This window comes from Mastomys coucha, unplaced genomic scaffold (assembly GCF_008632895.1).
Source record: "Mastomys coucha isolate ucsf_1 unplaced genomic scaffold, UCSF_Mcou_1 pScaffold22, whole genome shotgun sequence".
In the NCBI taxonomy this organism is placed as follows: domain Eukaryota; kingdom Metazoa; phylum Chordata; class Mammalia; order Rodentia; family Muridae; genus Mastomys; species Mastomys coucha.
In genome coordinates, this window is record NW_022196905.1 from 154,151,822 (window position 1) to 154,165,274 (window position 13,453).

At 47.9% G+C, this 13,453-nt stretch overlaps 1 long non-coding RNA gene across 1 annotated transcript in view; it reads right to left on the reverse strand.

Moving 5' to 3' along the window:
* The window catches only part of LOC116071148, a 16,497-nt gene extending 5,943 nt beyond the window's left edge, over positions 1-10,554 (reverse strand). Inside the window, exon 1 of the long non-coding RNA XR_004110731.1 lies at positions 10,452-10,554. This is a non-coding gene — a long non-coding RNA (uncharacterized LOC116071148). The remainder of the gene's footprint in view (positions 1-10,451) is intronic.
* Positions 10,555-13,453: the final 2,899 nt, after the last annotated feature.

The window sequence follows — 13,453 nt, forward strand, 5'->3', positions numbered from 1 at the left end:
CAGGAACCACCCCCTCCCACCATGACCCCTCCACCAGGAACCACCCCCTCCCACCATGACCTGTGGTAGTGATGACCAAGTGATGTCATGCATTTCTCCACAGCCACCTTAGTTCTTATCACTAAAAATAAGTGACCCCAGCAGAAAACCAAGACTGATGGATGGGTCACCCAGAGCTCAGGCAGCATCTCCCATAGCAACTGAGTAAGAAAATACACTGCCTTCTTCCATTTCCACAGCCCAGCCACAGGTCCTGTTGGAGGAGGTGGGGCTCCTGAGATACAGCAGTTGTCAGAGCCTACAGCCTCCATGTCACATGCCCACTCCTCAACCTTTCAAACTGTAGTGACCATCTTTGGCTAGGCATATGCTCTGATTATTGTTATGTCTTAACCCAGCAGTAAAAATGCAGAAATAAATGCTATCTCATTCCTGCTTTCAAGAAACACGCACGGGCACAGAGGGACAGTTACCATGAAGCTGGATTTGTGAGACCTGAATTTTGTGTCAATGACAACAGGGATCAAGAAGGCTCAGGGGCATCAATGGTAAAGAAATGAGAGCCAAGAGGGGGGATGAGAGAGTCTCCATCCCTTCTTGCCTGTTGTTTCTTTAAAGAGTGTTTTGAGTAGGCTTTAAAGGTTGAAGATGAAAGGATGTATGTAACCATAGAAAGAGCAAGGTCTAGTCCCTCAGAATAAGAAGACTTAAAAACACTGCTCATAGCCAGGCGGTGGGGGTGCACGCCTTTAATCCCAGCACTTGGGAGGCAGAGGCAGGTGGATTTCTGAGTTCGAGGCCAGCCTGGTCTACAGAGTGAGTTCCAAGACAGCCAGGGCTATACAGAGAAACTCTATCTCAAGAAAAAAGAATCCACTGCTCAGAACAAATGCCCTCACCTCAATCATCTTGAGGGTCATACTGTCATCAACCCTTCACATCTTGGCACTAATAACTCAGATAGTTGTTGGGGCCAAGCAGGACAGCATTGCGGAACAGTGACATTATCCCTTCTAGAGTGGATTCCCAAGCTCATGTCCATGCAGGACCTCTGAATGTGACCTACCTTGGAAATAATCTCCACAAATAAAATTGGTTATAATGACATCTTTTGGGATCAGGGTAAGTTAAGAGAAAAGCAAATAGAGCCTTGGAGAAGCAGGGAGAATCCATGTGTGAGGAGGAGAAGCAGAGAGAAGCCATGTGTGAGGAGGAGAAGCAGACAGAAGCCATGTGTGGAGAAGAAGTAGAGAGAAGCCATGTGTGGAGGAGAAGCAGAGAGAAGGCATGTGCAGAGGAGGAGCAGAGAGAAGCCATGTGTGGAGGAGAAGCAGAGAGAAGCTGTGTATGGAGGAGAAGCAGAGAGAAGCCGTGTGGCAGAAAAGACAGCAATAGGTCAGAGTAAGGCATCTGCAAGCTAACTCATGCTAAGGACTGCTGACAGAGCCAAATGAGGAAAGAGGCAGGATCAGTGCTCTGTGGAGGAGCTGCCACAGGTGACCGAATCTCTCTCACCCAGAGCCATGAGCTGATGAAAGCCTGCCATGTTGACACCCAAATGTGCCACTTTGTTTTGTGGCCCAGGAAAGCACTCCCAGACCCTAACGTGAAGATGAGAGCCTTATAGCGAAGGGTAACTCACAGAAAAGCCTTGGAAGGTGTGAAATTTGTTATACACTTAGAGAAATGCCCTTCAAAGGCCATCCCATGAGTGAGGGAGATCTAGTCTAGCACATACTAGACCCAGAACTATGGTGACAGCAGAGGGGCTGAGGGCCTGAGAGCACAGAGGTCCAGCAATGAGCTCCTGTATGTCCTTAGTTTGTCAGTCCAACACTATGGTGCCAGTGAGTTCAGAGAGCAAAAGGATATGTATTAAAGCCATAAGTCTCCTGCTTCTGACAGAGGAGCTATCAGATCATACCAGAGATTCCTCTTTTAAAAGCAGTTAGTATTTTGGATTTCTCCAATTGTTAGTGTTATCTTTCTTGAATAAACCAACAAATACATCTTTTCACAGTGGGCGAGACCCTGGGGTCCCAGCCTTATACATGTCAGCCTGACTTCTGCCAGGGGTGGGGGTTAAATGAACTAGAAATCAGATCTTCAAGGCTGCAGGGGGATGCCTTTTTTAGGACAGTCCAAGCCTAATTCAGCCTCCCAGAGAGCAACTGGGTTTTTTTGAAAGGCCAGAATCAATACCCTAAGCTCTAAAGTAGTAAAATTTGAAAAAATAAACTAGAAGAAAAAAGTTTATTCTAACATTTCTTATTTAAGCTGTCTAGTGATCCAGGGAGACTCTTGATTGAGCCAGTGAGTTCAAGAACTGGGAAGCAGTCGATGTGCCAATGAGCTCCTGGCGTTGACGCTTGGGTGTTTGGGGGCCTGAGCTGACCACTGAGCTCAGGTGTGAAGTCTATCTGCCATGGCACACCTGAGATATTTGTGTCAATCACCTACTCCCCATTCCCCTTCACAAGATGAGGAAAAGGGTGATGGTGATGATGGTGATGATGGTTACAGTGGAAGTGATGAATATGACAATGATGTTGGTGATGACGGTGACGGTGATGACCTTGATGACAGTATTAGTAGTCAATATGGTGATGATAATGGTTGATGGTGATGAAGACATTGATGATAATGTAATGATGATGGTGATGAGAATGACAATGATGTTGGTGATGATGGTGGGGAAGGTGATGACCTTGGTGATATTGACAATAACATAATGCTGGTGGTGGTGATGATGATGATGATAGAGGTGATGGATGCTGATGGAGTGATGGCGGTGATGATTCTCATATTGAACTCAGCTGTTGCCATGATCACACACAATGGGCACACAGAACTGTGGGCAGACTCTTAGAAAGCATCCAGCAACAGCATTCTTCTGATCCTCTGTCAAGTTCATGACCATTCGTGGTTGTGTTCTTATCATCCTTGTGTTTGGAAATCTCTTTTCAAACAGTCACACTCTCTTTCCTAGGGGGTAATATCAACCAAGGCTTACTATGCATCTATAGGGCCACTAACCATTTGTCAAAAAATATTGAAATTATTTAATATTTTGTGGCTGTCTTTTAATTTTTGTTCATGTTTTTATTTTTGTTAATTTAGAAATTTTAAATTTTGGTTTGACATATTTGAAACTCTGGAAGTCTATAGTTTCTTCGGTGGATTTAATACTTTAAAATATCTTCTCTAGTTGTCTTAATCAGTGATTTACTGCTGTGAACAGACACCATGACCAATGCAAGTCTTATAAAGGACAACATTTAATTGGAGCTGGCTTACAGGTTCCGAGTTCAGTCCATTATCATCAAGGTGGGAACATGGCAGCATCCAGGGAGGCATGAGCTGAGAGTTCTTCATCTGAAGGTTGCTAGCAGAATACTGGCTTACAGGCAGCTAGGATGAGGGTCTTAAAGCTCACAGCCACAGTGACACACCTACTCCAACAGGGCCATACCTTCTAATAGTGTGTGTGTGTGTGTGTGTGTGTGTGTGTGTGTGTGTGTGTCTGTCTGTCTGTCTGTCTGTCTGTCTGTCTGTCTGTGCCTACACATATCTTCACATGAGGCCAGATGTCAACCTCAGGAATTTTCCTAAGGAGATTCCACCTTGATTTTTTGATCCATACTGTTTTTTTTTTCATGTTGTTATTTATTCTTAGAAATTTTCATACAATGTATTTTGATCACATGTTCTCCCCTCCTCCCATTTTTCCCAGATTCCACCTTCTTTCTAATGACAGTCTCTCACTAGCCCAGAGCTCACTGTTAAGCTAGGCTAGCTGGCCAGTGAGCTTAGGGATTGCTTGTGTCTACTTCCCCAGAATTACAAGTATGTGTCACAACATGGATTCTTAAAGTTGGCCTCAGATCCTCATGCCTGCCTGGCCAGCACTTAACTGACTGAGCCATTGCCCCGCCCTATCTGGATGATTTTAATACAAAGTAAAAGTCGAGCATTTGGGGTTCCGTGCATTGTTTTGTTGTTTGTTTGTTTCATGAATATTTGATGGTGTCCTGACGTTGGCTAAGGTAAAATGATACAAACGTGAAGGCTGGCCCTGAGCAAGTCGGGCATCCAGCCTATAGACACAGCCTGCCATGCAGGTCACACAGTGGGGGAGGAGGAGCTTCAACACAGGAATAGAAGAGTAATTGACTCTGTGGCTCCCTGTTCTCAGGTGAGTTTTCAGAGTACCAGAGGAGACATCTGAATGTCATTGTCTTCTTAAGGGACCAGCTCTTCTTGGAGAACCCACGGATGGGTTCCAAAAGGAGAACTCAGGATGAGCCTAGACACACAGGAGAAGAGCTCAGAGCTCAAAGATGCATATGGATGAAAAGCCTCCATTCTCAGATTCTCCCAACCTAAAATATGTGAACACTGGAAGTAGAACACATTGAAAAGAAGAAGAGAATCATCAGGACTAGGAGGGGCAGGAGAGGGCAAGATGAGTGAATATGCTCAAAAGACATTATGAAGAGTTTGTTGTGAAACCATCATCATGCTTAATTAGTATATACTAAAAGAAAAAAGAAAAAGAGTAAGAAAGAAAGAGAGAAAGAAGAAGGAAAGAAAGAAAAAGAAGAGGAAAGAAAGGAAGGAAGGAAGAGAAAGTATGTCAGCCCTGAGAGAAGTAATGAAGACAGCCTACCCTCCACTGAATAAGACAGAAAGCTCCAAATCTGTACTGCTACATACACAAACGCACATAACTCACACACAGACAACATGCTAGCAGCAGAACCGTAGGAGAGTGTGGCTGGAGAGAGGACTCAGCAGTTAATAGCACTTGCTGCTCTTGCAGCTAGTTTGGGTTACTTCCTAGCATCCCCATGGCCCCTCAAAACCATCTGCTACTCCAGTTCTACGGGATCTGATGCCCTCCTCTTCTGGCTTCCACAGACACTGTGTGCACACATTGCATATACACATACATAGAAGACACTCCTGCACCTGAAATAAGAAACAAATCTTTAAAAGCAGATCACCCTTGCAATACTGACTGAAGAAGAAAGGAATGAGCAGCCTCAGGCCCAGCTGAGTAACACAGGACTAATCAGAAAACCAGGCAGATTAGTCACAGTGCTGTTTATATGCAGGCTTGAACAAGGGGCCACAAGATCAACCCTAGACTTCTGCAGCCAAAGATGCTCCATATGGGCCAGTCATAGGAAGCAGCAGACAGGCTGAGCTCAGTAGCATCAATGACCAAGGCTCTGAAAGCCAAAAAGGCAGGAGATCTGACTACCAAACACAAGTGAATCTCTAGACATACTTTGTGGGTGGGCATTCATTCCTGGAGACTGAGGACCAGGCTGTGGCAATGAGTCCATACAATTCCCTGCCTCTGTTGACTGTGTGGAAGTTTCCACAGCACAGTTTTCCTGTGCATGAAGAGTCACAGAGCAGAATTCAATGCAGATGGAGAAGTTTCTTCCGAGAAGAGGAGGAGAAAAAAAGAGGAAGAAGAAAAAAGAATTAAGAAGAACAGAAGAGAGGAGGAGAATGAGGAGAAGGAGACATAAACAGAGACAGAAAAGAAGGAGGAGGAGAAGGAGAAAGAGGAGGAGGAAGAGGAGGAGGAGGAGGAGGAGGAGGAGGAGAAGAAGAAGAAGAAGAAGAAGAAGAAGAAGAAGAAGAAGAAGAAGAAGAAGACGAAGAAGAAGACTCTTGTTTAGAACTTGAGATTTCTTTGTAGTATATACTTTTTAAAAAGCAATTCTAATTCTCCAAAGCTGGTGCCTTCATGTGTAGAGTATAAAAGCTTTGAAAATCTGTGGGAGTTTCCCAGTCCACACCCATTGGGCTCCACAGCTGTGATTTGGAGTAGCTTCAGGTAGTACATGTCTGCTCGCAGCTTAATAAGGAAAGGATGCAAACACACACACACACACGCACACACACACACACACACACACACACACACACACCTCAAAGCCAGAACATTGCTCAGAGATGAAATCCCTCACAGCTTTGCAGCATCCTAAATAAAGATCAGTGACACCCATGGATGATCCCCATCAGCTGCCAACCCAGAAGATTGGAAACAATGAGCTGGTTCCACCAGAAAGGGTCCAGAGACTTCTGTCCTTGGACTCTCATCAAAGAAACATCCAGCCAGGAGAGATGAGATCATGCTAGCTCCAGGGACGATGATAGCTACCATGTATGCCTTGTGCTAAGCCCTCATGCATACCATCTCACATGACCCCATGAGAACATAGCCAGTGCCGGCCCAAGGCAGTCACGGTGACCCTGAGAAAGATCAGAGAGTGTTGTCTTTCACAGAGGCAGAGCCCAAAGCAAAGGAACAGCCAGAACCTTACCTGCCACCAAGTGACTCATTAGGGGACACAGGAATTCTCAGTTATGAGTTGCTGTCAATGGCTCCTCCTGGTTACTGTGTCGTTTATTTTATTTTATTCCTCTTTGGTGTTGGGACGGGACCTAGACCCTGTGCTTGCTGGGCAGGCCCTGTGCTTGCTGGGCAGGCACTGTGCTGTGTAGACTCTGTATGTGCTGAGCAGGCGCTGTGCCACTAAGCTATGTTCCTAATCCTCTTTTTACTTTTTATTTTGAGACAGGGGCTCTGCAAATTATCCAGGATAGTCTTGAACTTGCAATCCTCTTGCATCAGCCTCCTCAAGTAGCAAGGATTATAGACGTCTATGCCACCCTTTCTCTTTGTTATGTCTTAGTGTTTCTATTTCTGTGTTAAAATACCTTGACCAAAAGCAACTTGGAGAGGCAAGGCTGTCGTGGTGCCCAGAGATGGTTTGTTTCACCTGACAGCTTATAAGTCCGTCATCCGGGGACAGGAGCCTAAGGCAGGAACCTGGAGGCAGGAGCAGAGGCCATGGAGGGTGCTGCTTACTGGCTTGCTTCCATGGCTTGCTCAGCCTGCTTCCTGTAAAACCCAAGAGCACCAGCCCAGAGATGGCTCCACCCACAATGAGCTGGGCCCTCCCCCTGTCAGTCATCAATCTGGAAAATGGCTCACGGACTGCTGTAGTGGGGCACTTGAGTGAGCTTCCCTCTTCTTAAATGACTTTAGTTTATGTCAACTTGACATAAAACTAGCCAGCACACTCACATGATAACTGTGCATGTTTCTGGACACAGGGTGACACTCTGGCATCTGTGCAGTCCAGTAATCAACACCAGCAGATTACTATTCCTGTCATCTCAAACCGGGCATTTTGTAGTGCTGGGGATGCTCAAACCCTTCCTTTTAGCATCTGAATGTACACTAAATGACTCCTGACAACAGCAACCCCACTGTACTATGGAGCAGGGGAACTGATTCCTCCTCATGGGTCTGCCTTTGCTCCCTGTATTCCTCAACACACACTCACATACACTTCCATACTCCACACTTGTACACACTCATTCTCACATACACTCACACACACTCACACACACTCAAATAAACACACATATATACACTCGCATATACTCATACACACATACACACACAACTCATATAAACACAACACACACTCACATACACTCATACCCATATACAAACTCACATAAACACACATACACACACTCACATAAACACACACTCACATTTACACACATATACACTCACACTCACATACACACTCACCTTCATATACACTCATACACATACACACTCACACACATGCATATAAACATGCACATTCATACATATTCACTCTCACATACACTCACACACATACATACTCATACATGCATACATGCACATTCACATACACACACATTTACATATATACATGCACGTACACATGCATTCACGCATATCACACACACACACACACACACACACACACACACACACACTTACATACTTCCTGCCTCTGGGGAGACTGAGCAGCAGTGTTTGTCTTTATTTTACAGGCATAGTCTTGAATATCAAAGACCAAAAGTCCTGTGAGTGCATTCAATACAACTTCTTCACATGGAGCCTAAGGCCATGAAAGGCTCCTGCCCAACCCCCAACACCCATAGGTTTTGATTTCCTCCTCCCTTTCTGGAAACTAACCCTTAAATCCTACGATTTGAACTCACTCTTTGGAATTGTCCCATTTGGGGAGGTGAAGCCGAAGATTGTCTTGTAACCCAAACCTCATTCGTAACACACTCAACATAAAGGGCTGGTGGGTGGGGAGCGCTCCATCCATTATTCTTGGCTTGAAGGGGCTTTTTCTTTCACATATTTGGGCAATGACAGCATCCAGAGCTAAGCACAAAGCTATTCCATTCATCTCGACTATTTCAGCAATTGTGTCTGGAAGCACACAGGAAACATCGCCATGGATACGGAGCTCTGTTCAATGCTGCCTGAGCCATGAATCTGCCTGTTTTGCACTTGGTTGTTAATAGTCTGTCACCTCTTCATTCGAATGGTCACAGATGTCTCTAGACAACTATCCCACCCAGGCTAGCCCTTCTGGGTGGCAAAGAAAGCTGAGGGAGGAGAGAAAGGGTCCAGGAGGGTATGAAGTCCAGGGGACAACACCGGTCACTCCATATGTCTGCTCTGCAGCTCAGCTCACCAGCCTGTGGCAGTGGTAGGGCGCACACCATGCAGGCCCGTGTTTGCTTGGTACTGTGTAGGAAAAGAAGGGCATTGACAAACCGGGCAGGAGATGGCTGGTGTGGGAGTGCCAGCACAGAGGAATGGATGGAGTCACCCTGCACATGCATCTTTCAGAACCTTCAAAGGTCCCCATGCAGCTCTCAAGGCAGGAAGAGAGCAAGTAAGAGAAGAGCAAACAGGCCTGGGTGTTAGCATCAGGGCATCCAAAGCCCTTGGTGATGCATGGGCGGGTCTCACAAACCTGTTGCTAGGGCGACAGCCACCATATTCCCAGAATCCACTGGACCCACCTCCCACCTTTACCTGCGGCCACTATGTCAGATCCGTCAGATCCTATATATACACGGGGAACATTCCTCCATTTTGCTCTCTCCCCCTCCTCTCTTTTTGTGCTACTGCCCCCCCCTCTTCCTCTCAATTAAACCTCTTACACGTGGAACTGCTTGGGCTGTGGTATGTTCTGACACGACCCGCCGTTCTAACACATCACTGGGTGCAGCTTCAAGTAATGAACCATGACTTAGCAGAGGCCTCCCTGCTATCAGAGCGCCTCACCCAAGCGGTGACTTGGATCTTCATTGCCGCTGGGTGGCAGGTAGCCCAGCTGGCACCCCTGTCCCTGCCCCTCTCTCTTTCTGCCCACCAGGCTCTCCTGGTATGAGAATAGCCCCTTCAGTTCACTCCTGACTCCTGCCTAAGCCCAAATGTGTAAATGAGACAACACAGAACCAGTATTAAGCCTGCTCATGAGAACCTCGAGATAGCCTGGTGAGCCCTGCACATGACAGCCTGGGGAGGCCTGCACACCAGAGCCTGGTGAAGCCTGCACATGACACCCTGGGGAGGCCTGCACACAGGAGCCTAGTGAGGCCTGCACAGGACAGCCTGGGGAGGCCTGCACACAGGAGCCTGGTGAAGCCTGCTCATGACAGCCTGGGAAGGCCTGCACACCAGAGCCTGGTGAGGCCTGCACATGACAGCCTGGGGAGCCCTGCACACAGGAGCCTGCTGAAACCTGCTCATGACAGCTTGGGGAGGCCTGCACACAGGAGCCTAGTGAGGCCTGCTCATGACAGCCTGGGAGGCCTGTACACAGGAGCCTAGTGAGGCCTGCACATGACAACCTGAGGAGGCCTGCACACAGGAGCCTGGTGAAGCCTGCACACGAACCCTGGGGAGGCCTGTACACAGGAGCCTGGTGAAGCCTGCTCATGACAGCCTGGGGAGGCCTGCACACAGGAGCATGGTGAGCTTTATGATAGTGAGGAAGAGCAGCCATGAAATGACACAGGAGTAAAGCCCCCTCCCTGGCAGACACTTCTAACAATACTCATTTAGCTGTTGCATCTCTCTCTAGACTATCCAGCCCCTCCCACACAAGCCTACATACAATTTCTACCCTTCAAAGACACTGCTTAAGTCATACAATATACCTATTGATGATTATTATGGATAATAATATGTCAGCCGCTCATTGGCATAAAGAATCTTTGGGGTAAATTTTTATACCAGTGACATGAGGTGTATGTTTATTACCTCCTGATTCTACTAGTTGGGCATCAGTGATGGCAAAATGGCCTAGACAAAGGCAGCCATCTTTTTGATTCAAGCCTATTTCACAGCCTGTGGCCCTGCTAGTCATCCTCACAGACCACAGGAGCCCGAAGCCCCAGGGAACTACACATTTTGTGGGGTAACATGGTCCTTTCCCATCCCTGATGCAAAGTTAGATCACACCTCATAGGACTTTTGAGAAATCCTGCCGCCTGGGCCACAGCGTGGACTTGCAAGCCTCTAGACAAGAGATCTTACTTGCTGGGCTCAAAGAGAAGCAAGTCTCTCTCACCTTCTAAAAAACTCTCCTCCTCTTGTGGTCGTGGTGATGTTTTCAACCTTTCTGAAGAAAGCTCCATCTCCCTTTGCGCTGCCAGGCCCATTAACGGTCCAGAACGGAATAAACAGGAAGTGACTGCAGGTCGCAGGAAGATCAATGTGGACGTGAAGCTAGGGACCTGAGCTAGGGAGCCAGTGCAGCCCTGGAGCCATTAGGAGTGGACGGGGAGCCAAGCTGGGGGGAACGGGGGCGGGGGGCTTGTCGGAGAGTCTTTCTCTCATCTCAGTGGTTTGTAGTGTTTATACTTCGAAAAAGTATCAAGCTGGAGAAGCTGAGTTCACCCATCTGAAAGCTGGGTGGGAGGGGCACCCCAGTGACCTCTGTCCTGAGGAGACAGAAACAGGAGGCTAGCTGGAGCTGGCTGACAAACCAGTACAGCCACCTGAGGAGCTCCGGGCTCGGTCTCCAAAAACTAAAGTGGAGAGAGATAAAAGAGGGATACCTCAGCACTCACAGGAATGTGCACCCACGGGCAGGCAAGCGCGCGCGCGCGCACACACGCGCACACACACACACACACACACACACACACACACACACACTGATGAGTTCACACACGCGTTACCTTGACTTTTGTCAGTATCCTGTTTTAATTCAAGCCACCTCGGCCTGGTTGTGGATTTACCCCTCCCCCCAACAGAAAAGTTTTCCTCTTTTTCTTCTCTTTTCCTCTCTCTTCTCCTTCCCCCTCCCCTTCTCTCCTCCCCCTTCTCCCCTCTTGACCCTTCACCTCCTTTCTTCCAGATCTCCCCCTTCCCTCCCTCCCTCCCTCCCTCCATTTCTCTCTCCCTCCCAGTTAAGGAATGCATTTGACTTTGAAATGAGAACGTCTTTCATTAGCTCATTATAGAATTTAGTCCTATGTGAATATTTTTTTTTTCGTTAATCACAAAGCAGGTTCCCGTTTCTCATCAAAGACTTTGGTGACATGATGTTGGTGGGTGGCCCCTGTCTCCCTCCCTAAACTCAGGGTGACTGTGTCTCTCCAGCACGTTTCTAAGCCCGCCTCCCTCTCGGGCTTGGAATTGAAACCGCTGTGGTGGGCGGGGCTGGAGGACTGCTTTTTATTTTCTCTTCTGAAGTGCAGGGCAGCCAAAACAGGAACCTAATTATACGGAGAGTCAGTTAAGAGCGGCTGCCCCTATCAGATCTTGCTGGGCTCAGCACTGTTTCCCGGGAACTGCTGGGGAGCCCATCCGCCACCAAATCCATTTGGCTGTACTTAGGAACTAAGTACAGGAAGGTAGTTATTGTACAAGATTAGTTTCCTGTAGGCCATAAATTGGCAGTAGCAGAAAAATACAGGATGAACGTATTATGCTTCAAGGTCAGCTCAGAGGAAAGCGGGGCTGAGGGAATGGCCTGGCTTCCTTTCACTGAACCCAACTCCTCCCCACCCCCAACCTCTGCTCGGGCTGAAAAAGACCCTTTAACTGCTTAATTACTTCTTAATAGTTTTAAGCAAATTCAAAAGGCGTCGTGTTGCTAAGTGCCTGGAGGTAGGGGCGGCCTGCACTATTTCAGGAATGCCCCTCTGAAGCCCTGCTGAAACCTGACCGGAGGGCCTGACAAACCCCGGCTTTGTGAGGGTTCTTGCCTTATTTGGCACTGACTGGAGGAGGATTTTCTTTGAAGCTTGGATTTTACATTTGGGAATAAAGGAGCAGATTCTAAGGGAGAGGGGGAAAAAAACCCGAAATTCAGCCAGTCAAAATAAAATTGTTTCCCACCAGAGGCAGGGGAAGGCCTGAGCAGACACTTTCTTCACAGAGAATGGGGTTTAAAAACAAAGGCGAAGGCTCCTTTGATAACTGGCCTTCAGGGAAAGGGAGCCCCTAGGTGGCTGCCCGGGAGGCTTGTTTGACACCGGAGGAGGTCACCTGAGCCTCTTTGCCGGGTATAAGACTTAACCTTTCTTCTTCTATTCTTTTGATTTTTTTTTCCAAAGGGCTTCAAGTTGCCAGGGAAAACTAACTCCCCCACTGGAAACGGATGGAGTGTTTAGATCCGGTTCTCTGGCCCTCTGGCCTGAAAGGTTCTGATTTAGAGTCTAATGATGTAGAAGTCTGTAGTGAGTCACTCCCCAAGGACCTGCCACCCCATCTGGTCCCTACAGACAAGCTCCAGTGATTGCTCCCAGCACAGGTGGAACGGAGAAAGTGTGCGTGGGGGAAGGGGGGTAGGGGGTTGAATTGTTACTTCTCAGTAGGGGCCCAGCCCCACTTCCTGTCTGCTCTCTGTAGACTAATCCTCTCCGGTGTGTGAGCAAGCAAGCTCGCACTCCTGCCGCCCTAAGAGCCCTTACAGCTGTATCCTTTCCGTCACAACCATGTACCTCACACTGCACCAAAATCAAACTTTCCTTCCTTGAGCTGCTTCTGGCCGGCTATTTGATCACCACAGAAAGGTAACTGGTGGGGGTTTGGACGGGAGGTGGGGAGCTCTCCTGACATCTTAGTAGACTGCAGCTACAGCTACAATGAAACAAATAGCTTGTTGTCAATCAAGCATGAGCTCCACAATATCCTGTACAGAAAGGACAAGGAGCTATTAACTGCCAGACTCCGCCACGGGCCCTCCAGCTTAGCTGCCTGAGAGCCTGGAAGGCTTGTCTGCTACAGAGAAAACAGACTGAGGGAGGGGGGCCCATTGACGGGATGCACGCTCCTAGCCTCTGCTTCTGCGAACCTGGGGACATTAGTGCTCCCTCAGCAGGACCTCTGTGCAAACTGAGCAGCCCTGAGAACACAACCCAAGACTCTTCCTCCTTGGAGATGGTCTGCCACTTGTTCCAAAGCACCTACTACAGAGCAGAGAGAGGGTTCCCCCTAACAGGCACACCAAGTTAATTAGTCCTGCCACAGGGATAAAGTGGGGGCAAGGAGGACATCCTATCCCCCACCAACGGGAGGCTTTGACAATGGCCATTGCGTGGTACCTCCGTTGTTCTTCTG